Source organism: Dipodomys ordii, unplaced genomic scaffold (genome assembly GCF_000151885.1).
Source record: "Dipodomys ordii isolate 6190 unplaced genomic scaffold, Dord_2.0 Scaffold138, whole genome shotgun sequence".
Lineage (NCBI taxonomy): Eukaryota > Metazoa > Chordata > Mammalia > Rodentia > Heteromyidae > Dipodomys > Dipodomys ordii.
In genome coordinates, this window is record NW_012267354.1 from 2,678,970 (window position 1) to 2,705,691 (window position 26,722).

A 26,722-nucleotide genomic window follows, 5' to 3' on the forward strand; every position below is an offset into this window, starting at 1 on the left:
AAAAAGCACCTGCATCTCTTGGGGAAATGATTTTTGTTTTTAAATCTCCAATTCTGAGTCACAAAGATCTACGTCCTGAAGATGAGACAAACCCAAATCTGCTTCAAGCTGGAGCCCGCAACAGCGGATCAATGTACCATCCACGGCGCTGCCACAGGCCGGGGGGATTCGGCCCCTGCGCGAGGGGCGCAGACTCCTTTCGCTCCTGGAGACCTTTAGGGTATGGTCAGTTCTTTGCAGAGTCCAGGAAACCTGGGAAGTTGCATCCTTGTCATCTGCTTATCCACACTAAGAGAAGAAGAACAGGCCTATTTAAAACGCAGTGGTGGGCAATCATTTTCCCCCGCTTTGGGTTACAGAGATCTTGCTCGACCACTAGAGTATATAATGAGTCTGTGGTCTACATTGTGACAACTCTCCAAGGAGAGACAGCCATTTCAATCTAGTCTCTATTTTTTTTCCCTTCGGTTTCGATTGAGGTGTCCATGCTATTATTTTCAAATCACGCCACAGACTAATTTCTAGTATTGTTCAGATTTACAAAATTGTGAAATTATATTCAAATAATACATAACGGTGATCCCTTCCTGGAGCTGGCTCCGTGGCTTAGCTGGTTAAAGCGCCTGTCTAGTAAACAGGAGATCCTGGGTTCAAATCCCAGCGGGGCCTACGTTATTCTGTTTCCCGTCATTTTGGTACTGGTACAAGATATAACTGAACCAAACAGTTTGAATTCACATCCAATAAACCTTCCCAATGCTCGGCCTTTGCAATGCTGAAAAAAAGAAAAGGAGCAATTTCCTGGAAAGCTTCCCCAATGTGTACGCCAGAAAACAGGTAAGACAAAACCCTTATTCTAACGTTGTGAGATTAGTGGTAGACAGGCAGACTAAGCATGAATACGGTTTGGGTTTGCTCCTTTGTCCTTACTCTGAAATTTCAACATTAGGCTCTTTCAGGCATTTTGTATTTGATTAGTCAGAGAATATTATTTTTGCACCACAATTTGGATAGAATTGGCACTCAGTGTTTTTACAGTGAACTAATAAAAGCCAGGGGCTTTTTGGGGTTTGTTGGTGGTGGTTGGTTGGTTGGTTGGTTTTAATTGTAGTTTTTATTGTATTGTAGCTGTTTTAGTAGGGAGACAAGTGAATCATTAGGTTCCAGGAAACAGTATAAGGGCATTAGAGACAAGAGGCCATAGTCAGTGGTGACAATTTAAATTCTTGACCTTTCAATCTTCTTCCACACCTCTTAGTAAACTTTTAGGTTTCTTTTACATTTTGGTTCTTTTCTTAGTCTAAAGGGGGATAAAGAATAGTAATAACTTAGTGGGCTAAGAAGTCTAGATTGAATATTACAATAACTTCTTCCTCTTTAAATCATTCTAGATTCAAGACAACAGAAATTTTTGAAAATGAAATTGATATCATCTTAAAAGAAGAGTTAGTGGCAAAATAACATAGTTAATAACTAATTACAGTTAAATGAAAAGAGCATTTGGACACTTTGAATCTTGGGACAATTTTTTAAGACAATTTTTTAAAATTAAATGTCTGAAAAGGACATCAAACCCTGAAGAGGAAGATATTTTGTCTGCTGGTTGGTTTTTTTCCCCCTATCTAAGATATATCTTCAAATTGTATGACAGATTCTAACAATATCCACATCTTCACTCTTGATAATGTAAACAGAATTCTGCATGCAATGGATTGCTTCTCAGTTTCTTCCTACCTTACTATAATGGTCCCATGGACTTAGTAGCCTCTTTGTGGAGTACAGAGAAATATTAATGTGTCCAAAGACTGATCAACATCAGAAAAGACACTTTAGGATGGAGATATGCCTCAGTAAGAGTGCTTGACTACCTTACTAGAGGGTCTATGTTGATCCCTAGCACCGCAAAAACTAAATTTTTAAAAATATTAATAGAAGAATCCTTAAAGGAACTGAGAATAACATAATGATATCATGTAGCTCTAAAGAATGGAATACTTAAAAGCACTCAATGACTAATGTGGTTACTCTGTTTTCATTTTTTTTTCTTGCTATGTGCTGATAGCTCACACCTGTAATCCTAGCTACTCAGAGGGTTAAGATGTGAGGGTCACTGTTCAAAGCCAGAGCAGGTAGGAGAAAGTCTGAGACACTTATATCTAAACTACCACAAAAAGAAAAAAGCTGGACATAGAGCTGTGACTCAAGTGGTAGAGTGCTAGCCTTGAGCAAAAGAAGCTCAGGGACAAAGCCCAGGTTCTGAATTCAAGCCTCAGGACCAGCACAAAAAGAAAAAAAAAATGTTTTCAATAAAGCCTTTGTCTTAGCTAAAGGGAGGTGTCTTTCCTAAATGGATTTGTATACAAATTGAAATGGTATTTCTTTCCTGTTTTGGTCCTCTGTATCTTTTCATCACCATCTATCCATCTGTAGCAAACTCCTCTTTTTTCTCCTTATCATCAAGATTGGTGGTATCCATTTTTCAGTGTAGACCAAGCAACTGATTTCAAGTATAAAACACCACGTCTTTCTCAACACTTTCTTCTCTTCAACCTTTCTTCTCTAATCTCTCTCTCTCTCTCTCTCTCTCCCTTTCCCTCTGGCTTCATGTATTTTCCTTCTTTCATCCTAATCATTTCTAATTTCCATTGTGCTTTTACTTTCACTTAGGGGTAATTTAGGAAGATAGGGCTTATGTTTCCCAAAGTCTAGGAAATTTCTAGCTAGCCTTTTATTGTTGACTTCTGCTTTGTGTTGTCTACCAAAAAAAAAAAAAAGGCAAACAAACATTTTTAAAATGATTTTAGGCTCAGTGCTAATGGTTCAGGACTAAATTCCAACTACTCAGGAAGCTGAGATCTGAGAATCTGGCTCCGAAGCCAGCCCTGCAGAAAAGTCCATGAGACTTACAATCAGTTAACCAGTAAAAACCTACAAGGGGATCTGTGGCTCAAGTGCCAGACTACAACTCTGAGCAGAGGAAAGGCTTCAAAGCCGTAATACTGATGCCAGGAAAGAAACCACTTTAATCCTGTAAACTTCATTAAAATATTATATGGTCTTATTAGTTTGGTGATTTTCCCATTTGCACTAGAAAATAATAATAATAGGCAGAATTTTAGTATACTATGTTAGAAAGGCCAATTAGGTTAAGTTGACAGGTTAGTGGCTATCGTACAAATTTTTTATAGTTCTACTTTGTCTCCCACCCCTTCAATTTCTCTCATCATACTTCCCTTCGTCCAGTTCACACTCCATTTAATTTCTTTTTTGTGTTCTGTTCAAATCATTGGCTTCCTGCAGAAAATCATGGTTACTCCAATTCTTCCCACTGATTAAATTCCCATTCTAATCTTTCTACAAGCGCCACGTTGCTTTCATCTCTCAAGTCTCTAGTGTCAGTTTTCTGTAGGCTTCTTTCACTAGACTTGGGTAGCTTCAAGTAGATAGTCGTTTCGGCTGATAAAGCTCCATCATAGGTATTTAATTCTTTTAATAAATTAAAAAAATAATAAATGGTGTAAGGAATACGACAGTACCTCACCGCAGAACATTTTCTGTAAGGAAAAGACAAACCCAATTGGTAAACCTAGAGCATTAAGTGTGTTCACTTATGTTTGCAGAGGGAAGCGCCCCTCTAGCGTCAGGTTTCCGTAGTGTAGTGGTTATCACGTTCGCCTAACACGCGAAAGGTCCCCGGTTCGAAACCGGGCGGAAACATCGGTGCTCTGTGTTTTTCTTGTTTACGAACAAAAATCAGGATATTCCTCTTGTGTTCCGGAGGCGGCCGGAACATGTCCCCAACTGCCTGCCCCCGGCCCGTGGCTTGGCGCCCTCTAAACCAGCATGTGTGGGCTTTCGCAGTGACTGTATCTTATGTCCAAGAAACAACAGAAATTAGCTTGGAAATACAGCAACAGTTACCATCAAGTGACAGATAAAAGAAATCACCAGTTTGAGAATAGGTTAGAAAAACGAGTTTCCCTCCCTTGAGAAATGCTGGAACGTCTGAACACGACTTCGTGACCGATTCCATCTTCCTATCCCCACCATTGCCCTCCTCCCCCAGGCCAGTCTTCCACCGTTTCCGGGAAGATCCTCTGACCTGTGATTTGCTGTGGGCCTCGACCGTAGGTGGCGAGAAGTCATGGCACGGGGCGGACTCACCGGGCAACATTTATTGCCTGATTCTCTCTGGACTCAGAAATCAGCAGCCTGCTGTGCTCCACCAGGGCTCCCAGCAGCCGGAGACCATGCCTAAAGAAAGGATGAAGCAGCTAAATGTTTGCTTTTTGCATTATATCTATGTCCTGGAAATAACACGGGAAAGGACGTAAAACTTTAGGGACATGTGTATGTCAGTACATATTTTGCTTTAAAATGGATATGTAGAATGTTTCCACTCCCCTTGACCCACGCTCAGGAAAAACCAGTGGGATTTTCCCCTCTGCTCCTGCGCTAAACTACCACAAGGGGGTAGCAGAATCTAGAATCTCTAGATGGGAAATCAGACCGCAGTATTTTCTGTCAATATCACCCTCTACCTCCAGTAGAACCAACAGAACTCTCATTACCCTCCTTACAAAAATTCTTTCAAACCTATGCAAGAAAAGCTAATTTATTTTCTTAGGATTCAAGTCGCACCAGATCTCAGACTTAGTATTTTGACAGGTTAGAGGGGAGAAGCAATATAAGCTAGCATTTTAAGTCTGATTTAAAATAATAATAGGACAAACTCCTTATGCTTAATTTGCTAGCTTATAGGTGAAAAAAACACTATTATTTAAAATCATCTGCTTCTTGTATAGTTGCAGAAGCTGAGGGATGGAGAGATTAAATAATTTAAATTTAAATAATTTAAATTAAATAATTTAAGTAACAGGATGTAGAATTGGGAGCCAGTAGTTGTAGTCATTTGTCTGAGATTGAAGTGTTTCTCACTATTGTTTCATCAGAAAGAGGGAGAATCTAGGGAAAGACACCTGGAGTAAGAGGGTGAAACTGAGGTACCTTTCAAACAAGGAGAAGCTGAAGAAAAAAAAACTTACACCAGGAGACTTTCAGAACATAGTATAAAACTTTACTGATAAAATTAGAGGGAACTAGAAGCAGCTACAACAGCATCGTAGGGTTTCCATAGTGTACTGGTTATCACGTTTGCCTAACACGTAAAAGGTCCCTGGTTCGAAACCAGGTGGAAACACAGTTGGACCTTTTCCTTACTTAAGACCTTAAAGGAACTGACTCCTCCCTCAACTTTTCCATCAATTTGAATGTTACTAGAATAAATCACAAAATTCTTATTTCAAAGAAAAGAGTTGACTTTTTCTAGCTACTCAGGAAGCTGAGATCTGAGGATCCTACCAGCCTGAGCTGGAAAGTCTGTGAGACTCTTATCTCTGGTTAATCACAGGGAAAAAATCAAGTCAGAAGTGGTACTTTGTCTCCAATGGTAGAGCACTAGCCTTGAGCAAAAGTAGCTCAGGACAGCACTCAGGCCCAGGCCCAGCAAAAAAAAAAAGAAAAAGAAAAAGAAAGAAAGAAAGAAAGAAAGAAAGAAAGAAAGAAAGAAAGAAAGAAAGAAAGAAAGAAAGAAAGAAAGAAAGAAAGAAAGAAAGAAAATGAAAGAAAGAAAAGAAGAAAGAAAGAAAAGAAAAGAGTGTAAGAAAGATTACTGACTGAAACAATCTTTTCTAAAGCAAATCATTCAGCAATGTGTGCATCCAGAAAAATTGTAGTCACATATACACTGTTCCTTTGGTGGGAGCTGTTTTATTTTGTAGCAAGAACCAAACTACTTCTCCTGTAATATTCTCAGTCATGTTAAGCTACTTAGTTTCTAACTGTGCTAAGGGAAGAGCACAAATGGATAGAGACAGTGGAGCTGAAGTGAAACAAGGCAGTGACAGTAGTGTATGCTGGGTAAAGAGGAAAGAGACATGAACAAGAGTTAGACAGGAAAAAGACAGATGAGTCCAGAGATTTGTTTAAGCACTATATACTTAGAAATGAAAGCCCCTCCTGTATATTAAAAAAATCGTTTCAGTGAATATAGAGAGAATATGTAAAAACAAATTAAGATTAAGACACATGTCTACCAGGAACTCTTGATTCAAAGAGAGATAGTCATAATATTTTTTGGGGGGGCAGTAGGTTGTGGGGCTTGAACTCTGGGCTTGGGCGCTGTCCCTGTGCTTTTCAGCTCAAGGGAAGCACTCTAGTACTTGAGCCACAGCACCACTTCCACTTTTCTGGTGATTTATTGGAGATAAGAGTGTCATGGACTTTCCTGCCTGGGCTAGCTTTGAACCCTGATCCTCAGATCTCAGCCTCCTCAGTAGCTAGGATTACAGGTGTGAGCCACCGGCACCCGGCGTCATAAATTTTTTTAATTATGATTTTTTTTAATGGAGGCAGCACCAGGCACTGGTGGCTCCAGGCTACTCAAGAGGCTGAGATGGAGAATCAAGAAGTGAGGTTCAAAGCCAACCTGGGTAGGAAAGTCCATGAGACTGTTGTCTTCATCTACCAAAAAGTTGGAAGTGGAGCTGTGCCTCAACTAGTAGAGAATCAGCCTTGAGGGAAGAAAAAGAAAAAAAAAAGCGCTAAGAGACAGCTTCCAGGTTCCCAGTTCAAGCCCCGGTATCAGCACACACACACACACACACACACACACACACACACACAAACAGAGGCAGGTATCCAGAGAAGACTGTTGTAGATAAGATTTGCTTCAACATTTACTTGTTTGTAGATCACTTCTCATTCATATCCTTTCTGGTAAGCAGAAATTTATCTGCTATGCACTCATTAAGGGTCTGTATGGTGCAGGGATTATTATTATTTCACTAATACTTCAAAATCTCCATATGGGCGCAGTGAATTTGTTTTCCATTAGATACTAAGTGTTTTTATAGAAGGAGCCATGTCTGATTTGCAACATATCTACTTTCAGTGCCCGGCAGTGAGCCAGGCACACAGTAGGCCAAGAAAACAGATTACAAATATTGGAACAAATTCAACTTCTGTAGTGGCTTGAAGAACACAGTGGTGGATTTTTCTGTGACTTAAAGTGCGTGGAATTGGATTGGATGTGGAATGTAGAAGAGACTCTTCTCTAAAAGGAGAGCTCTGTGGAGTAAGACATAGCCCCATGTCTACATGGTCTATACTGGTTTTCAGAATAATGAGTAAAAGGTTCTTGTATGGTGCTGTGATGGCCGAGTGGTTAAGGCGTTGGACTCGAAATCCAATGGGGTCTCCCCGCGCAGGTTCAAATCCTGCTCACAGCGGCTATATTTTCTGTCCGCGCAGGTTCAAATCCTGCTCACAGCGGCTATATTTTCTGTCTATCCACTTACTGCACGCTTTGCTGTCTTGACAAAATTTCCTTTGGTGGTTGTACTAGCATACTGACAAGCCCGTTAGTCTGTAGTTCGCACTTAAAACCTGAGATTTTTTTTCCGGAGGGCACTAGAGAGTTACAATTTTTCCGCACGGTGCCGTTTGCTTGTTCCTTCCTAAACACCAGCAAAGGTGTAATTCAGTGCAGTTCTCCAACTTTGCACAAGGAATGGGTTTAGAGCACACTTTTGTCTTTCAAAAAGGCTTATGAAACCTTATCCACGAAGGAGATAAGCATGCCTGCATTTTCAGCTGTATTATGCTTACTTTGAATAGCTAAGCAAGGTTTCGTTCATTTTTGGTTGGTTTGGTTAGGTTAAGGGCTTTGCTGTTGTTCCGGCAGTATTGGAGTTTTAAGTTTGCTAAGACTCTTGAGCCACGTACCTTGAAGTAAATTAATTAGTTGTAAACTTGTTTTCCTAGTAATATTCCATAGTTCCTCTTATGTCACATATGATTACTAAAATGTACATCTATTGAATTGTGTCCTTAGTATTTTTAAATATTTAAATGTGTTTAGCTACATCACTGAGTTACAAAATCCCATTTTAGAATACATTTTCCCAAAGGTGAGTGATGATACTTTTTGCTGTTTTAATAATAAAAAAAAGAGACTATGATGTCTCCAGAAATGTACAGGAAATCACTTCAGTTTGTTTTTGCAATATTTAACTTTAAGGTAATGTCGATTGCATATTAATGACCTGTCAGTGCCTACCTCTAAGAACAAAAAGAAAGAAAAGAAGGAAGAAAGAAAAAGAAAGAAAGAGAGAGAGGGAAAGAAAGAAATAGAGAAAGAAAGAAAGAAAGAAAGAAAGGTGAAAGTAGATGATTGATTTAAAAAACAACACTGAAGAGCTCAAAATTAGGCACAGAAAAGATATAGTCTTAAATACTGTGTTGAAGGAATTGACTTTCACCCTACTACATAACAATGTCCTAAAGATGAAAATTGGTTCTTGGTTGCAGTAGTGGTACTGTATATGAGCGTATATCACGTAAGGAAACCAGGAAAGAAATCATGCTTTCCTAGTATGTATTGTCCACCTCCCTCTTAAAGTTTTTTGATTGTAAACCCTGCCTAATAGTAGTTTCTCCTATAGTGCAATACCATCCTAAAAAAAAGACGGGAAGGGCGCGGGCCAGTGGCGCAATGGATAACGCGTCTGACTACGGATCAGAAGATTCTAGGTTCGACTCCTGGCTGGCTCGGTAGCTCACGTTTTCGTAATGCTTCATTCAAAGGCTTACCCAAACAAGTCTACACAATGAGCCTTGAAACTAATCCTATCAGGTGAGTGTTCAAAGACAAAGAAGAAGTAGAAAAATTAGGGAGGCAGTAGTTTAGTTGCTCCCGAAATTAACTTTTACAAAACTCCAGTTAATCACTAAGAAGCCGGAAGAGGCGCTGTTGCTGAAGTTCTACCCTGGAGAAAAAACAAGAAAGAAAAAGCAGCTCAAGGACAGGCCCCAAGATCCTTTTCTTTGTACCTTTTGATCATTTCCTGAAACAGGAATTACCTAAAAAACAAAACCAAACAACAACAACAACAAAAAGCCATTCGAAGAAAGGCTTTTGTTTCTACCTTTTTGATTCTCTCGTGGGGAGAGGCAGCGCTGAGCGCGAGCACTGTGACAGTCCTATCAAATGGGAATCACTGAGCCAAAACAGCATCTTTACTAGTAGGTGGGTTTCTGAATCTGTAGCTTGTATCCTTGGCTCTGCTTCACTGAGAACTTTATGAAAGTTGTCGGCCTACTCTGCCCGCCGCACCGCGGCCTGCAGGGCGAGCTCGGAAGTGCGCCGCGTCTGCTGGTCCAGGCCGCGGGGCTGTGAACGCGCTGCACGCGGGGAGATGGGTGAAGAGTGTTTCAGTCCCCGCTCTGGACAGCTGACGGGGAAACTGCCCAGGTGAAGGGTTAAGAATCAGCACAGACGTGACAGCCATGGATACCTAGTTTCCTCAAGTCGCTGACTATGCTGACCCCGTTTCTTTTTCTCCACCAAAGTTTGTTTAAAGCATCAAAACAATGTTGTTTCCTGGAAATGCAACAAGCACCAAGGAAGAAACTATCACAGCTCTATTAACTGCCACTTCTGTTAAACTCTCATGACTCCCCCATGAGGCTGTTTTATTCGGTGAACTCTTCCTCTAATGCTCGTATTTGTTTCCGAAATGGAAGGTTTATGTTCTTAGGATAGAGACATTTTAAAACACATGCACGCATGCACTGATGGCCCGTACGGGGATCGAACCCGCGACCTTGGCGTTATTAGCACCACGCTCTAACCAACTGAGCTAACCGGCCAAGTGGTAGCATGTGTCCCTAAAACAGTAAAGTAATAAATTCATTGAGGTATATACATATGTGTGTACATATACATATGTGTGTATGTGTGAGTTTTCAATCCCCCCTCTTTTATTTTAAAGCTAAATTCAAGGAAGTCTAAAAACTACAGAAGAAAGTTTTGATAGGAGCTAAGCCATTTATGGAGAGAGCAGGGTAATAAGATTTTTCAATTGTGGATGAAAGGAGACGTCATACTTACAGCTTTTAAAAGGTATGCCTATTGTGCTAAATTGCAAAAGTGCCAATTGGTAACAATAATATTATTTTCAAATTGTTTCATAGCAATGAAACCATAAGTGATGAGGTCATTGACAGTGATCTCCCGGGTTGGAATTGGGTTTCACCAATACACAGTATATCAGTATATTGATGATTTTTGAAGAGAAGGCTGTGGTGATTTCCAAAAGAGAATTGCTTTAGTGTTATTAGATTTTCATCTAATGGTGCATGCTGTGTGCATCACTCAAATTCCAAAACCAAAGGTTTCAAGTACAGGATCAAAATAAAACTGATCTGTGCAAAACAGGTGATCTGTGTAATTTGGTCATATGTCAGCCTATTGGTTTAGACAAGTTGAAAAGTAGCTTCCCCCCTCCCCCATCTCAAGGAATTTCACTTGATGTGTTTCTAGGATTGTAGTAATTCTTTTGTGTCTTTTAAACTTTCATGTAGACTAATTCCTAATAGTCAACAAATACATTGATTTAACAGTTGAAGGATTCAATGAGTAACGGTTTAGCGGTTCTAAAACTGACACTGGAGAAAGAGGAAAACACTGGGTTTCTGGACCCTAAAAAGATGTATTCAACAATTAAGGGATTTTTAAGACTCTTTGGATTCTTTAATATTTTATTTTTATTTGCCTTCAAGTTTAAGAGAGTTAAATCTTCTGATTGTTCAGGAATTACATAAAAGGAAACAGCAGCTTCAGTATCATGATGCTCACTTTTATAGTAATCTACCTAGAGCACAAATAAAAAGACTTCATGAGAGAATGAGCTTATTCATTAGGACTTCAACACTGAGAACACTGCCCTCTTTCCTCCTTGGAAAAAATAGTGTTCTATAGAGTACAGATCACCCTGACAGACAAAATTTTATAGGTATTGTTAATATACTTATATAAGTGGCTGATGTTTGATACTGGCAGAAGTTGAAAAAAAAGCAGCATCTGCCGAAACCCGGAATTGAACCAGGGACCTTTAGATCTTCAGTCTAACGCTCTCCCAACTGAGCTATTTTGGCTAACTCCTAGGGACTTGTCTTCCTTTCTCTCTGCTTTACTTAAAATTATTTTACTTAAAATTGTTTACTTAAAATTAAAACAACAAAACAGCAAACACAATTTTGTGCTGTTTACACATTTCATAGAAAATTTTAACTTTCTTGGTAAATGATATCTTTTTTTGTATTTCTTGTTTGTGTATCAGATAAGGGTCTCACTTATTTTACCTAGCCTGGCTTTGAATTTAGTATCTTCCTGTCTCAGTCTGCTAAATTCTAGGATTATAGTTGAGTACCATCATACTCTGTAATAATATTTTCAACCTTTTTATTCTAATATATACATTTAGGTATAAAAATTTTCCTCTGAGGGCTGGGAAGGTGGCTCAGTGGTAGAGTGCTTGCCTTGCATGCCTGAGGCCCTGGGTTCAATTCCTCAGCACCACATAAGCAAAAAGAAAAAAAGCTGGAAGTGGCACTGTGGCTCAAGTGGTAGAGCGCTAGCCTTGAGCTGAAGAGCTGAGGGACAGCGCCCAGGCCCAGAGTTCAGGTCCCACGACCGGACCCAAAAAAAAAATTTTCCTCTGGGATTTAATTATATTTGTTGTAATTCCATTAATCATATTTTTTTTCTTTTTTTGGCAGTTGTGGGGCTTGAACTCTGGGCCTGGGCACTTGTCCCTCAGCTCTTCAGCTCAAGGTGAGTGCTCTACCACTTGAGCTACAGCGCCACTTCCAGTTTTCTAGTGGTTTATTGGAGATAGGAGTCTCACAGTCTCTCCTGCCCGGGTTGGCTTTGAACCGCGATCCTCATATCTCAGCCTCCTCAGTAGCTAGGATTACAGGCGTGAGCCACCGGCGCCCGGCAATTAATCATATTTTTAATTTTTTCATACATTTTTATTTGGCCCAGAAGTAATTTACAGATGTGTCTACCACTAGGTCTAGAGGTGTGGTTCATTGGTAGAACAATTGCCTAACTAAGCTTAAAGCCATGAGTTCAATCCCTAGTTCTATCAAGAAGGATAAAAAATATGTTTGCTGCTTAATTCTAAATATTAGGATATTTTCTAGATTTTTTTTTAGGATTTTTTTTGGGGGGTGGTTGGTTGTGGGGCTTAAACTCAGGACCTGGATACTGTCCCTCAGCTCTTCAGCTCAAAGTGAGCACTCTACCACTTGAGCCACAGCGCCACTTCCGGCTTTTTTTCTGCTTGTGTGGTGCTGAGGAATCGAATCCAGGGCCTCATGCATGCAAGGCAAGCACTCTACCATTGAGCCACCTTCCCAGCCCTAGATATTTTTTTAATTGATTTATCACTTAATTTAAATTTGTGTTATGAAAGTGTAGTCTATATAATTTAAATTTAAATTTAAATTTTGTTGACATTAGTTTAAGGCTCAATGCATGAGTTCAATTTCTTGATCCAGCCTAAGATGGATCAAGAAATAGTTTTTGTAACTTACCTACCTAAGTAAACAATGAATAAGCACCTGCCAGTAAACAATGCCCCAGAGGTCAAAGGGAATTTAGTAAGTCTTTCTCACCCTTGGGACAGTGATGTGTCTTAAGATCTTAATATCTTAAGATATTCTTTTCCTAATACACTTTCCTAATACTTTTACTACGTTTCTGTGTCTTGCCTGAATTCTTCTTTCACTGGATGGGACTAAGGTAAATAACCATACCTCACTTTCTGTAACATAGCCACACACACTGCTCCAGTGAGTACACTGATGAAGGTGTGAGGAGAAAGCATTCTATGAGGAACAGAAAACCCCTGGTGTAGCTTGGAATTTTGAGCCTCTAAATTTTTATCAGTCTTCTTTGCCAGTTAAGAGGTCTCCTTACCTCCACAAAAAAAGCTCTTCCAACCCCAGTGGGAGTACCATCCCAAAGCCAATAATATTGTAAGAAGCAATGTAAATGATGCGTTTGCTGGGCCTGTGAATTAACTAAAAGCAGGATAAAAGCTCAGCACTCAGACTCCTCACTTTGCATCTGTACCCTTCTAAACTGAGCTATTCTTTGCTACTGTTGCTTTGTAATCCATTTGGGCTCCAGAAAAAGGCAGAATTTACCACCAATAAGTATCTTGTGACAAAGGGCTAGTTGCCTGTCAGACAGACAAAACCATCTATCTCCTCATCATCTTGAGGCAAAAGATGGCAATGTGGCAAAACATGGAATTCCGCCAAAGGAAGAGATCATCCAAACACTGCCAGGCATCAAAGATTCACATCTCAGAAACAAAAACCCACGTGCCTGAAGAAACAGTAATGGTCTCCTCTGAGGTAGTTGCTGTACAGAACAATATTGATTCTTTTCAGGGCCTGCTTCCACTACCTCTTTTTGCTTTTATGCTGTTGGTTAAACTCAAATTTTAGTAAAACCCGAAAAGTGGGGCGCAAAGTGTGACGGATAAGAGAGTATGCACAGCAATATTCCATTGTCAAGCACAAGTGATAAAAACATAAGGTCAGGGCGGAGCATGGAATACATGAAGGCACAAGTAAGGTACATGAGGGCAAATAGGGTGGAAGCACTTTATGTGTATGTAGAAAAATAAAATGGTGAAACCAGTTGAAATTGTTTTAAGTGGCACAGGACAAGGGAGACTGACAGAGAGGAAAAAGTTAATTAGGTGAATTGTATGCACACATGTAAATGTCACACCCAAACCACCTTGGAAAGTAATAAATGCCAATCAAAATTCTTTTGAAAAACATATGGAAGGGCTGGGAAGGTGGCTCAGTGGTAGAGCGCTTGCCTTGCATGCCTGAGGCCCTGGGTTCAATTCCTCAGCACCACATAAGCAAAAAGAAAAAAAGCTGGAAGTGGCGCTGTGGCTCAAGTGGTAGAGCACTAGCCTTGAGCTGAAGAGCTGAGGGACAGCGCCCAGGCCCGGAGTTCAGGTCCCACGACCGGACCCCAAAAAAAAAAGAAAAGAAAAGAAAAGAAAAACATATATAAGTGGCCAAAACAGCCTGGTTTACAGGGGGTCCTTGACCAGATGCAGGCACTGCCTGAAAAGGAATAGCACTATACTCCCTACTTGGGGCATTCTGAGTGAGAATGGGAAAGGCAGAACTTTGGCCTGTTTTATTGGGGAAAGAGTTCATAGATAAATTTAAAAAATGTTAAGAGATGTAGGGGAACAACAAAAGAGGAGGTAACAATGCTCGATAGGAAATGTACTCATTACCTTACTCATGTAACTGTAACCCCTCTGTACAGTGTTTTTATAATATAAAAAACATAAAAATATGAAGAAATTTGTTTCTCTTTCTTTGGTGCTAAAAGTAACCTCAATAGAGGAAGATTTTAATAGGCTAGGATAGATACGATTTTAATTTGGATAGGATAACCCAGTGTGTGGATACCACGGGGTCACCAGTCACTTTGGTCATGACCCATGAGCTCATGAACAATGTGTCATGGTGACATGACTCAGATCTGAATCATGCTACTACCCTGGTTGTCCAGCTTGGACACAGCTTATCATGGGATTTGGGGTCCTTCATAATTTCTTGAACCAATTCCTATTATATGTCTCAATATGATCTATTCTATTTTTCTAATACAAGTAGTGTCCATCATTACATTTGAAGGAAAGTCATGGACAAAACTATAAGGAATATTCATATCTGAGAAACCAGAGGAGGATAAAGAACTCAGAAGAGAAGGAGGGTCCTGAAAAAACAAATAAAATCCAGGAGAGACAGAAGGAAAGCAGAGCCACCTGCCGTCCTTTATTTCAGACACAGCTTCAGGATGAATGCAACTCCCCAAACAACAATGTTTATTTCCTGCCTAACTGTGGTGTTTCCCTGCTGGTAGAAAATTGGCATTCGGTGCTTCCCAGTCAGGTTTGCATAGAGGAGGCAATGACGCTGGACTCACAGCATGTTTAGGTTTCATGGGGAGGGCTGAAACTGAGAGCCTGCGCACTTCGATGCTGATGCGTGGGAGCAGTTTCTGAGCAGACAGTGATGGCTTCCTCTGCGGTAGTTGCCATACAAAATGATTCTGAATCCAGGTGACAACTGCAAAGAATAAGTACAGTTTAAGACTGTTTTCCTAGTTCCCTGGCGAGCTCAAGAATCTTAAAAGAAGGAGGGTATGAGGGGATTTCTTTGAAGCTCTACAACCTGGCTATGAGATGTCCAGATTGGAAGAGAAATCGATCTGCCTTTTTTTTTTTTTTTGCCATTTTTGAAATCGGCCAAATGCCCCCTCAACATAGGAATCTTTGCATTCTCGTAATGGAAAAGATAATCATTTCAGCTTTTTTTTTCCTTTGAAGAAGAGCGAGGGAAAAAGGGGTTCTGATGAAGGTCTAGAACCATGAAGGGAAGAAAACATGCTCCAGGTGAGGCTCGAACTCACAACCTCGGCATCACCCGCACATATACTGCTGTATAAGTACCGCGCGCTAACCGATTGCGCCACTGGAGCATGCTTTCTCTGCACCGGCCATGCGCCCTCTACAGAGTCACGAGCGCGCGTCGCACCAGCGCGCGGAGCGGGAGCGCGCACAATTGCGCGCGCCCTCTACTACACTATAGCTTTTCTAACCAGTAAACCATGCTTTGATCAAAAGATCTAAAAAGAGATTTCTCCCAGAAACAAAGGTCCTATGCCACATCAGGAACCAGCATTTCCCAAGAAGAAAAAAAGTGGGCTGTGGTTTCTCCCCACCTTCGCTACAGGAATACAGTGATTCTCGTGGAGCTCTTCGGTTGCAGCACAGCATCTCCGCGCTGATGGCTCTAGACACTCTTTATTAAGCAGAGGACAGAAAAGCTCAGCCCACCCGAACTGGGTCCGTGGGCTGCAAACACTACAGGCGCTCCTAGCCACACACATGCAGAATGCTCACTTTCTATTCAAGAATCTCTAGGCTGTGCATCAAGCCTTTTCCCAAACCCTCCCTGAGCCCGCCTGAAAGGCCCACTCTAAAGTCTCTGAAACAGCTGGTCCAGCTCCATGACGTGTGCCCACCACTTCCCATTTCCCAGGCTTCTAGTTGCAGGGGTCAAATTTGTTTGTTTGCTTTTTTGTTTGTCTTAACCTGGAAAGTGTAGCTGTCAAGAAATATACATGCACATATTTATAAAATTATGTTTATATATGTATGTGTATATATATATATATATGTGTCTATTAATATATGCAAATATGTTGTTGAAGATGAAAGAATAGCTCAGAAAAGGGATCAGTTAATACATTCTGAAGTTGGACTTTATGCCATAATAATCAACACCGTTCCAAGACTCAGAATATTAGTAGGTAGGTACATGTCAAGAAACAGGTAACCTCTCTGCATTTGAAAAACAATGACTTCTGGGTCATTAAAAAGTTTGGAGTTGAAAAAAAAAACATAAAACCAAGGCGGGAGAGTCACTTTCGAATCCGTGCCACCGAATCGCCCTCCACTTGGCCTTTCTCTTGCCTCCTTCTGTTAGAATATGGTTTGGACTAAAGCAGACAGTGGCCCAAGCACATAGAGAAAAGTGGCGGCCTCCCGCGCTCCCAGGAAGGTACTTGGTTCCTTCACCTCTGCCATCAATTCTCCATCTCCTTCTTCCAGGAAAGCTGAAAACGATATGCAGGAGGGAATCCCGTTTGTGTACACCCAACTCCCAAGTGGCAAAAAGGAATTGGAGAATTCTTCAGTCTGTTTCCGAAAGGTTCTGAAAAAGAAAATCAGATTCTTGAAGAGGCAGGACTGAGTGGTTTAGGAAAAGCAAAAAAACCAACAACAAAAAACATGTCTTTATAACCTGATCACTCCGATGATGAAAAAGAATAGAACTTTATTATTCATCTTTGAATAATGACTTGTGTTTACTCTGGCTTCCTAGAAGTTTGTGAATATGTTTGTCCAATTGGCTTTTTTAAACAGGCATTTAATTTTAAAAATGAGGCTAAAACTTAATTGTTCAAAAGTAATTGTGAACTGAAGAATTTGTAAAATTATAGCTACTTGTTTAGTTCAATATTCAATTTAATAAAGTATGTTGCTTATTTTGACCTAGTATTAAGCTTCTGTTCTCATAAAAATCAGACTTCATCATCTAATTACTAATCTGCTACTTTGAGGTTTGCTTTGTACTGATGCCACTTTTATGAACATTTGATTATTGGAATGGGGCCATATTTCTATTCCTTTTGTTTGCTTTAAAAGAAAACACAGACTTTTGCACATCAAAGAATTCAGTATTATTTAAATTTAAATGGCATCTATCAATTTTCAGAAATGGAGGCCAAAGATATAATGTTGAAAAAATAATGGGCATCTTTTTAAAAAATGCTCAAGACATGTTGGTCTTAAGTTTAAATGAATGATAATGAAAGCTTCTAAAACATCAGCAAAGAGACAAAAAACTAGCATAGAGCCCACAAAAGAGATTACATAGACCATATTGAGTAGAATTTTCTTTTTTTAATTAAAAAATATTAATTTTTGTTTATATAGTACTAAGGAATCAAACCCAGGGTTGTATGCTAGGCAAGCACTCTACTAATAAACCATATTCCCAGCCCCAAGAGTAGAATTTTCTTTAGGTATGCTTTTAATATCATAGAATTGCTCTTTAGGTTTATAATTTTCAAACCGTATACCAATAAAACTTGCTAGCCAGGCGCCGGTGGCTCATGCCTGTAATCCTAGCTACTCAGGAGGCTTAGGTCTCAGGATTGCGGTTCAAAGCCAACCCAAGCAAGGAAGTCCATGAGACTCTTATCTCCAATAAAAACTACTAGAAAACCAGAAGTGGTATGGCAGCTCAAGTGTGGAGTGCTCGTTTGAGCTGAAGAGCACAGGGACAGAGCCCAAGCCGAGTTCGAGTCCCATGACCGACCAAAGAAAATAAATAAACAAAATAAAACCTGCTAGGCAAATCAAACGCAGAGCTACATCTAACCTGCTAGGCAAATCAAACGCAGAGCTACATCTAAAATCCTAGTGTTTTTATTCCATTTCTTAATCAGTGACTGAAGAAAGGTGGGTATAATGTTTGTTAACTCATCCTTTTTTCCTCATCATAGTTTTTGTTTACTGATAGATGGTCAGTTTTCAAAACTATCCATGTTTTAGCAGACAAGTTTTTGTGAAATTTGTTTGAAATAAATGACTACTTACTTCACACACAAAAAAGCTTGAAGTCAACAATAACTCTTTAATTTTTAATTGTTCTGGAAAACTAGTATCATAATGTAAGAATGGTACTTGTAATATTTAAACTTGATTAAAATTCTAAACTCAACTTTAAAAAGTTTGGAGTATTAATTGTCTATAAAGCTTCATTTAAAAGGTTCAGTATTCCAGTAGTGCCATGTATGTCCATAGATGAAAAATGATCTGTTCTGACTAGAAGGATTCTAAGTATAGGTCCTGGCTCTGTAAAGGCTGCTCGTAGGAATATCTCCTATGAAGTAGGAGAAAGAAGGGAAGAGGGGGAGGAAGGGAGAGAGAGAAAATGGAGAGGGAAAGGGGGAAGGGGGACAAGACAAAGAGAAAGGATAGAGAAAGAAAATCAAGCAGGAAGAAATAAAAGAGAGAGGAAGGGTGAGATGAAGAAAGGAAAGAAGAGAAAGAGAGAGAGAAAGAGAAAAGAAACAAACTGAGGTGGTTCACATCATTATTTCCAACACTCAGGAGGCAGAGGCAATAGAATTTTGAGTTGAAGGCCACCCTGGATCTGGTGATACCCTCCCCAAGAAATGATGAGACAGAAAGGCTTTGCATTATCATTATTATCAATCTGGGAGAGCCAAGACTCATGGACAGACTCACAGACATACCTAGAAAAGTAATCTGAGCTCATTTTCTGAACATCCAAAGATGTTAACAAATAGAGGCTAGAATGATGAATGGGAAAGAATGTAACAACAAAAATTACTGATTAAATGGGACTTGTGTTAGTGTAGATCACTAGGAATCCAGAGACTCCTCCCGCGGTATAGCAGAGTGGCGCAGCGGAAGCGTGCTGGGCCCATAACCCAGAGGTCGATGGATCGAAACCATCCTCTGCTAGTAGTTTTCCCTTCAGCTTTAGGTTGCTGCTCCCTAAAATTGGATACATTGTTTCTGACACGATTCCACCAATCCCAGAAATAGCATTGAATTAGTTATCTTCTCCTTAAAATTCAGCTATCATTTAAGTTGTGCTTCTATTGATACTTTAAACACCTTTAATGTATCTGGAAACAAAAACCATCTTACATAGTATCCATATTGCTACTTGGCGGCAGCAACTTTATTTTAACTTCTTGATTCTCTTGGGGTTGCTTCATTATTGAAGCTGCTGGTGAAATGGGATCTGGTAAATTGGGTAAAGGGACCCACCTCCAATTTGCATGTGATCTCTAAGTCTGCACTCATTCACTACCAATGCTTGTCAACCTTGACTTGACTTTCTTCTTCATTTTCCACAATAAGTAATGTACAGCCATTGTGGAAAGACTAGACAGTATGGGGAATATTATAAACTCTTACGCAGTGATGAGGCCTAATGCTTTGCTACATAGCACTCTTGAAAATGACAACAAAAAAAAACACTGCAACAGTTTCCCAAGTCTTGTTTCAAAGTTTGTTTTTTTTATGATTAATTACTTTAGAGTATGGAGAAAATTTGCTATTGTGGGGCCTGGATAGCTCAGTCGGTAGAGCATCAGACTTTTAATCTGAGGGTCCAGGGTTCAAGTCCCTGTTCAGGCGTCCTAGGCTTTTTTTTCTGGTTACTTTTCTGTCTTGTCTTTGTTTCTTGTGTTTTTGTTTGTTTGTTTTTGCACCACTCAAAATTAGAAAACTTTTAGCTACATCTTTTTTTTTTTTTTTTTTTTTTGTCGGTCGTGGGGCTTGAATTCTGGGTCTGGGCACTGTCCTTCAGCTTGCTCTACCACTTGAGCTACAGTGCCACTTCCGGTTTTCTGGTGGTTTATTGGAGATAGGAGTCTTACAGTCTTCCCTGCCCGGACTGTCTTTGAACCGTGATCCTCAGATCTCAGCCTCCTGAGTAGCTAGGATTACAGGTGTGAGCCACCAGCGCCCGGCTTACATCTTTTTTTTTAAACCTACAATGTCACTCCTTCCTTCACTTTCCTCCAGATCCCCCCGCCCAACCCTGTCCACAAGTTGAGCAGTTCATTTTCTACATAGTTTTTATTGAATTCCATGACCTCATTAGTTCACATTCTCTATTTTTCACTGTTCATCTGTTTTATGCATAATTGAATATTTTGAAAGTCAAAAATATGCAAAAGTATACTTAGAGAAGTATCCTACCCCTTCCCTGGTTCTTTCCTTTTCTCCAACTTTTCTAATTCATTTCCATCTACCACTTATAAGTAATCAGTCTCACCAGTATCTACTTTACCCATCCTGCATTGCTGTTTAAATAGACAAGCAGATATAGACAGGCATAAACAGATGGCTATAAAAATGTATGGAAATGGTCAGGTGCCAAGTTATGAAAAGCTGTCTACTCATGATGTCATTCTGAAAACAACCAAAACCCACTGAAGAATTTTAAGCTGGAGTGATGCGATCAGAATTCTGATGTGGTAAATTTATTGGGGAAATACTGTTGTTTCCTTGACACAGATTCTTCATGAGTCTTTATCATTAAAAAAACTTTGCAAAAGCATTCCCTATGGTGCCAAAGTCAGTGGCAACATAGATCTGTTGAAGTAGTGGAGGTCAGGTAGAATTTCGCTGAGGAAATTCCATTCCTAACAACGAGATTACTACTACTCAAAATGAAGCACTTATTTTATATCAACAATGTAAAATCTAAGACCTTGATTTTAAACTAAGATCTTAACCTAAAATGCCATGTAAAGTTCCAGGGGCAGGTGAGCCTTGAGGTGAGGAGACAGAAGGAGGATATTTTAAAGTCGAATTCTTTCTTAGGACTAGGAATGCACTTGTCTTTGCTATTAAATAACATGAGGAATCTTTTATGGGTTTCTGTTTTGTTTCCCAAAAATTCTCCTCAAAGCAAAGAAAAAGTAGTCCTGTAGTTAGTGTAGGTTCCCTTTCGACAGGCTTCTTTTCAATAGGTTCTCGGGCTGTGCCCTTAGTCCAACGGAGGGAATGAATCCCTGCCTGTTGTATGGGAGATACAGGCTGGATTCCCTGACTGGGAGGCCGGGATCAGGTAGTGTTAGCCTTTGAACCAACAATAGTAATTTTCCTGGAGTTCTTCTGGGTTTATTTCTACATTTGCTGTTTTAATTAAGTAAGATTCCCGTGTCTTGGCTCATTGGGTACCTAATAAAGTGGCCATCTAATAATGGAAATCCATGAATGCCTCCTTTTTGGCAGAAAACAGGGGGGGGGGTGTCACTGAATTTCAAATGGTATCCACGTGGCTCCACAATAGGCTGTCTAATTGATAACTCTCATTTGTCATCTGTTGTGGTTTCAGGTGCAAGAGATGCATTTCCTGTAGCATGTACCAAGGGCTTTGAGTCATTGTTGAAAGTTGGTGGAGGTTTGGCTGACTTGAAAATCATGTTAATGCTGGCTGCCGATGGCTCACGCCTGTAATCCTCGCTACTCAGGAGGCTGAGATCTGAGGATCATGGCTCAAAGCCAGACCGGGCAGGAAAATCCGGGAGATTCTTATCTCCAATAAACCAGTAGAAATGGCGCTGTGGCACAAGTGGTAGAGCACTCGCCTTGAGCTGAAGAGCACAAGGACAACGCCCAAGCCCAGAGTTCAAGCCCCATGACGGACAAAAGAAAAAAAGAAAAAAAATCATATTAGTTCCAGAACGGTATCTGGAATGGATGGAATAAAAATACAGAATTATACAAATAATTTGTGAGGTGCTGGGAAGGTGGCTCAGTGGTAGAGCGCTTGCCTCACATGCATGAGACTCTGGGTTCAATTCCTCAGCACCACATAAGCAGAAAAAGCTGGAAGTGGCACTGTGGCTCAAGTGGTAGAGTGCTAGCCTTGAGCTGAAGAGCTGAGGGACAGTGCCCAGGCGTTCAGGTCCCACAAAAACAAAACAAAAATTACAAATTATTTGTGAGACCAAAGCTCAGGAAATTTCAACCATTATTATTTATTGAAAGCAGATTATATAGATATTGGTAGAAAAGGTTTCAATTTCAATAATAGTGATGACTTAATTTTGGTCAAACATACTGGAAGTTAAAAGGAAAAACTCCAATGCCTGAACAGGGACTTGAACCCTGGACCCTCAGATTAAAAGTCTGATGCTCTACCGACTGAGCTACCCAGGCCTTCATGTTTGAGTTGCCTTCATTTTATCAATTATTTTATTCCATAAGCAATATACCATTGGGAAGAACCAAAAGAATCCACGGTTACAAGGACGGACCATAAGAATATTCCAAGAATGTGTTCATTTATCTGACCTATTTCTAGATTATTTTGCTTTGAATTTTAATCATTGTAATTTCATCAAACAATGGAGAAAATGGACATAATTTTTAGGAAAATGAAGATTATTTCACAAATTAATTATTGAGGAATGGAATTTATTAGTCTATACAAAGACCCATGGAAACCACAACTACAGGCTCCCTTACCATCCTGGAGGTAGAAAGTGAACATTTTTGAGGAATGACTGGAGCAACTCAAAAGTACTATTATTATTATTTGCCTGTCCTGGGGCTTGAACTCTGGGACTGGGTGCTGTCCCTGAGCTTTTTTGACTTGAGGCCAACACCTTACCTCTTGAGCAACAGCATCACTTCTGGCATTTTTGAGTGGTTTATTGGAAATAAGAGTCTCACCATCTTTCCTGTCTGGGCTGGCTTCCAACAGTAATCCTCAGATCTCAGCCTCCTGATTAGGATTACAAGTATGAGCCACTGGCACCCAGCCTAAAGAGTATTCTTGACAGACTCAAAAAAAAAAAAAAAACAAACTTCAGGGAATAAAAGATGACATATGGTAGGTAAATCAAGTCCTATTTTCTCCTTAAATATTTATCTTTTTTTTAAAGCATCTCAAAATTTATTTCACTGGTGAGAATTCCACTATAATTTCTTTTTTCCCCCTCCCCCTTCCCCCTCCTTCCCTTCCTCCTCCCCCCTCCCCTTCTCCTCCTCTTCCTCCTTCTCCTCCTCCTTCTTCTTCTTCATCCTGGTAGTGGAGCTTGAACTCATGGTCTCATACTCTTGCTTCAGCTTTTTTACTCAAGGCTGTTCCTCTAGAGACACAACTCCACTTCTAGCTTTCTGGTTAGTTGGAGAATCATGATTCTCACATCTCAGCCTCTTGAGTAGCCAGAATTACGGGCTTGAAGAAGCTTGCCCTTGGATCACACTCTTTCGTTCTTCCTGATAGAGAATGCTGTTGGTCAACTTTCCCACGTGGCGCTTCTTTGTCACTGATGCCAAACCACCATCTCTAGTCCAAATTAGCAGCATCTCTACTTAGATTATGATACTGTTCTAACTGTAGGGTATGAATTGAATCCTCCTTATATTTGACTCTTTCCACTTCTCTACATGGTGCTAAAATATTTAAGCATTACCATCAGATTAAAAAGTTATAGCCGGGCGCTGGTGGCTCATGTCTAGCTACTCAGGAGGCTGAGATCTGAGGATCACAGTTCAAAGCCAGCCCTGGCATGAAAGTCTGTTCGACTCTTATCTCCAATAAACTACCAGAAAACTGGAAGTGGTGCTGTGGGTCAAGTGGTAGAGCGCTAGCCTTGAGCTGAAGAGTGCAAGGACAGTGCCCAAGCCCAGAGTTCAAGCCCCATGATGACAAAGAAAAAGGGAGAAAAATAAGCAACCACCACCAATTCATTTCTCTTTTGACCATTGTCCACCAACAATTAGCTTGTAATAATGCCATAACTGATTTATAGTTGCAATGTCCATAGGAAATAAAGGTAAGGGTAGGTACAAGTTAGTTGATGAAAACATTTCACCTTAGGGAGGCGTCAAAAAGAGTGACAGGGAGTGTTGGGAGGGAGGGTGAGAAAGAGAGAGACAGAGACCGAGACTGAGAAAGAGAGTGACTGAGAAAGAGAAAAGAGAAAAATCCTTTATTATCATGCATCACATTCCTTAATTTACTTCCCCGTTCCTTAGGCCATAGGGAAGAAATGAACGGGAGTAAGAAAACAAGAGATTTTTAAAAAGTGGCTGAATAAAAATGATGGAAGTCGAGTCAGGCAATAGTAAGAAGCACAGAGACGATTGCATGAGACACCCGCCAAAATTTCATTTGAGGATAGAATAAACAAGAGAGTTAGACCAGGAATTCTCTGCAGCCAGTACTAATATCCATGGGAATCCTCTCGACTCATCTCCAAGAGTCAATGGAAGGAGGGGAGCGCAGAAAGGTTCAGCCTGTAAGGTCGGTGGGCTCTTCAGCTCTGAGACACCTTAACCAGGTCCCACAGCAACCGCCTTCAGCTTTCATCAAAAATCCTCGTAGCTGTGCTTCTGTGGTGCAATTCTGTTCAGAGCTTGGATTTCATCCTATACATTCCAGGTACAAAAGCAGTAGCTTTGGCCCTTGATGATAGTAGAAGGTGTTACACCACGCCCCAGGTCGTTTAAGGTGTCAGGATGGCCGAGTGGTCTAAGGCGCCAGACTCAAGCTTTGACTTCCCAGGTTCGGGACTTCTGGTCTCCGGATGGAGGCGTGGGTTCGAATCCCACTTCTGACATGCTTAGTTTTGATGTTTGACCCAATCACAGTTGTCTACATTGCCTTGTGTGGTCATAGTTTTGTTTGTTATTATTATTATTATTGTCTTTTATTACTTGAAATAGCATTGAAATATTTTCACTGGTAAAGCTGAGTTAAATCGACTCGTATACATATTGAAAAACTTAGTAGTAGTGAGTATCTATCGGGGTCCCGCTCAACCCACCCCCTCTCCGGTATGATTAGGCACCTTGGGAAGCTTTTTTTATATATAAGAAAGTACAGGAAGCCGCTGGTGGCTCATGCTTGTAATCCTAGCTACTCAGAAGGCTGAGATCTGAGGATCGTGGTTTGAGAAGCCAGTCCAGGCAGGAAAGTCCCGGTAGAGACTCTTATCTCCAATTAACCGCTAAAAAGCCATCAATGGCACTGTAGCTCAAAGTGGTAGAATGCTTAGCCTCAGCAAAAGACCTGGGGGACAATCTCAGGCCCTGAGTTCAAGCCTCATGACTGACAAAAAGGGAAAAAGAAAGAAAAGCAGAAGAAAGTGCATTTAGGTAGTTGTGATGGCATTTTGTAAAAAATAGGGGCGTCTGGGTCCTGGGGCTCAAACTCAAGGTGTGAGGTGGTCCTTGAACATTTTTGCCCAAGACTACCACTTTAGCACTTGAGCCACAGCCTTCGTTTCTGATTCTTTGGGTAGTTAATTGTTTCCTGGTGTGGCTTTGAACCTCAATTCTCAGATCCAGCCTCCTGAGTAGATAGGATTACAGGCATAAGCCATTGGCAACCGGCCATACTATTTTAAATTTTAAATATTAAGTTAATCCAAACTTTTGTAGTTGCCTGTAGTATTAATTGATAAAAATTACCTGAGAAAATATGTACAATTTAGCAAAAATGACTATTAAGACAGTTGAAAAGAACAACAGTAAGTCTCTATTAATCTTTACAACTGAAATTTGCCTATGAAATTAGCTATAAATGAATCATTACTTGTGATGTGACATTGGCTTGAACATGACATTCTGTCTAGACATTTCCAACTGTTCTGTGAACTTTGAGAGTCTAGATACTAGATTTTATTTTTTTGGAAAATTATGTTTGTAAGCGCTGATTCTTTGGAATCTAATTTTCAAAAAAAATCTAAAGGAAAATATATTAGATATAACTGACAAGTAGGAAGAAAGAGAGAGAGAGAGAAAGAAAGAAAGAAAGAAGGAAAATACAGAGGTTGGCCCATTCTCTCTTTTTACCACAAGAAGCATTCAAGGTGGAGGAATTGTTGAATAGGATATCATCCCTCATGTCACTGTCATCACTAGCAAAGGAACTTTTTGGACATATTCAGTGAGGGAAATGCAGACCACTTGATGCTAGGTAATCTAGAGTTGAGATGTGAAATATGTATACTGCAATGGTACAATTCATATTATGGAATATTACACAATTTATATGAAGAATATGACAGTTCATATGATAAATCATTTGGGTGTAATCACACTCATGGATGGGTGAAGGTATCTATGTATGTGTATATGTGTATATATATATATATAAATACTTATATATATATATATATATATATATACTGAATGTGAGTATAGTACATAGCCTTAGAAATGTATTCTTTATTAAAATATATTTGGTATATATTAAAAAGCATGTTGATTTATATGATATAAGATATTCTGGGAAGATGCTCAGAATATTTGAAACAAGGCACCAGTGAAAGAATATAAGAAAATAGTGTTTTAGAATGAAAAGAGACTTTGGGTTTTTGTTGTTGCTTTTTTTAGCTCTATTTGTTCAAAGGAAGATAAGGTGGAAATCTAATCATTGTTTTGAAGCAAAATCAATTCCAGGCATCCTCTTCCATGATATTTTATTTAAAAACAAATTACATTTTAATGAAGTTGTTAGAACTGAAGTCTTTGAGCAAATGAACAGTTATTGGAGCTGAAGATGAGTGAAAAGATGGGACCAAGTTTTGATTTATGGATTTTTTTTCCCCTTCAAGCTGATACTGCAGACTCATACAGTTTAAACTGCCTTTCAGCAATCTTCAAATGAAAGCAGGCAAAACAAT

The 26,722-nt window shown here is 39.9% G+C and overlaps 12 non-coding genes and 1 pseudogene across 12 annotated transcripts; 9 read left to right on the forward strand and 4 right to left on the reverse strand.

Annotated features, from left to right (window-relative positions):
* Positions 1-595: 595 nt before the first annotated feature.
* On the forward strand, positions 596-669 carry Trnat-agu. The gene has a single exon. It is a non-coding gene; the product is annotated as a tRNA-Thr (tRNA).
* Positions 670-3,644: 2,975 nt separating this feature from the next.
* Trnav-aac lies at positions 3,645-3,717 on the forward strand. The gene has a single exon. It is a non-coding gene; the product is annotated as a tRNA-Val (tRNA).
* Positions 3,718-5,127: 1,410 nt separating this feature from the next.
* On the forward strand, positions 5,128-5,200 carry Trnav-aac. The gene has a single exon. It is a non-coding gene; the product is annotated as a tRNA-Val (tRNA).
* Positions 5,201-7,207: 2,007 nt separating this feature from the next.
* Positions 7,208-7,289, forward strand: Trnas-cga. Its single transcript has one exon. It is a non-coding gene; the product is annotated as a tRNA-Ser (tRNA).
* A 1,251-nt stretch (positions 7,290-8,540) lies between these two features.
* On the forward strand, positions 8,541-8,613 carry Trnar-acg. Its single transcript has one exon. It is a non-coding gene; the product is annotated as a tRNA-Arg (tRNA).
* A 1,024-nt stretch (positions 8,614-9,637) lies between these two features.
* Positions 9,638-9,711, reverse strand: Trnai-aau. Its single transcript has one exon. It is a non-coding gene; the product is annotated as a tRNA-Ile (tRNA).
* Positions 9,712-10,925: 1,214 nt separating this feature from the next.
* Positions 10,926-10,998, reverse strand: Trnaf-gaa. The gene has a single exon. It is a non-coding gene; the product is annotated as a tRNA-Phe (tRNA).
* A 4,344-nt stretch (positions 10,999-15,342) lies between these two features.
* Trnai-uau lies at positions 15,343-15,436 on the reverse strand. Its single transcript has 2 exons — positions 15,399-15,436; positions 15,343-15,378 (listed from the first exon to the last, which is right to left on the reverse strand). It is a non-coding gene; the product is annotated as a tRNA-Ile (tRNA).
* Positions 15,437-16,449: 1,013 nt separating this feature from the next.
* On the forward strand, positions 16,450-16,818 carry LOC105996999 (annotated as a pseudogene).
* Positions 16,819-18,947: 2,129 nt separating this feature from the next.
* Positions 18,948-19,019, forward strand: Trnam-cau. Its single transcript has one exon. It is a non-coding gene; the product is annotated as a tRNA-Met (tRNA).
* Positions 19,020-19,630: 611 nt separating this feature from the next.
* Trnak-uuu lies at positions 19,631-19,703 on the forward strand. Its single transcript has one exon. It is a non-coding gene; the product is annotated as a tRNA-Lys (tRNA).
* Positions 19,704-22,168: 2,465 nt separating this feature from the next.
* Trnak-uuu lies at positions 22,169-22,241 on the reverse strand. The gene has a single exon. It is a non-coding gene; the product is annotated as a tRNA-Lys (tRNA).
* Positions 22,242-24,545: 2,304 nt separating this feature from the next.
* Trnal-caa lies at positions 24,546-24,652 on the forward strand. Its single transcript has 2 exons — positions 24,546-24,583; positions 24,607-24,652. It is a non-coding gene; the product is annotated as a tRNA-Leu (tRNA).
* Positions 24,653-26,722: the final 2,070 nt, after the last annotated feature.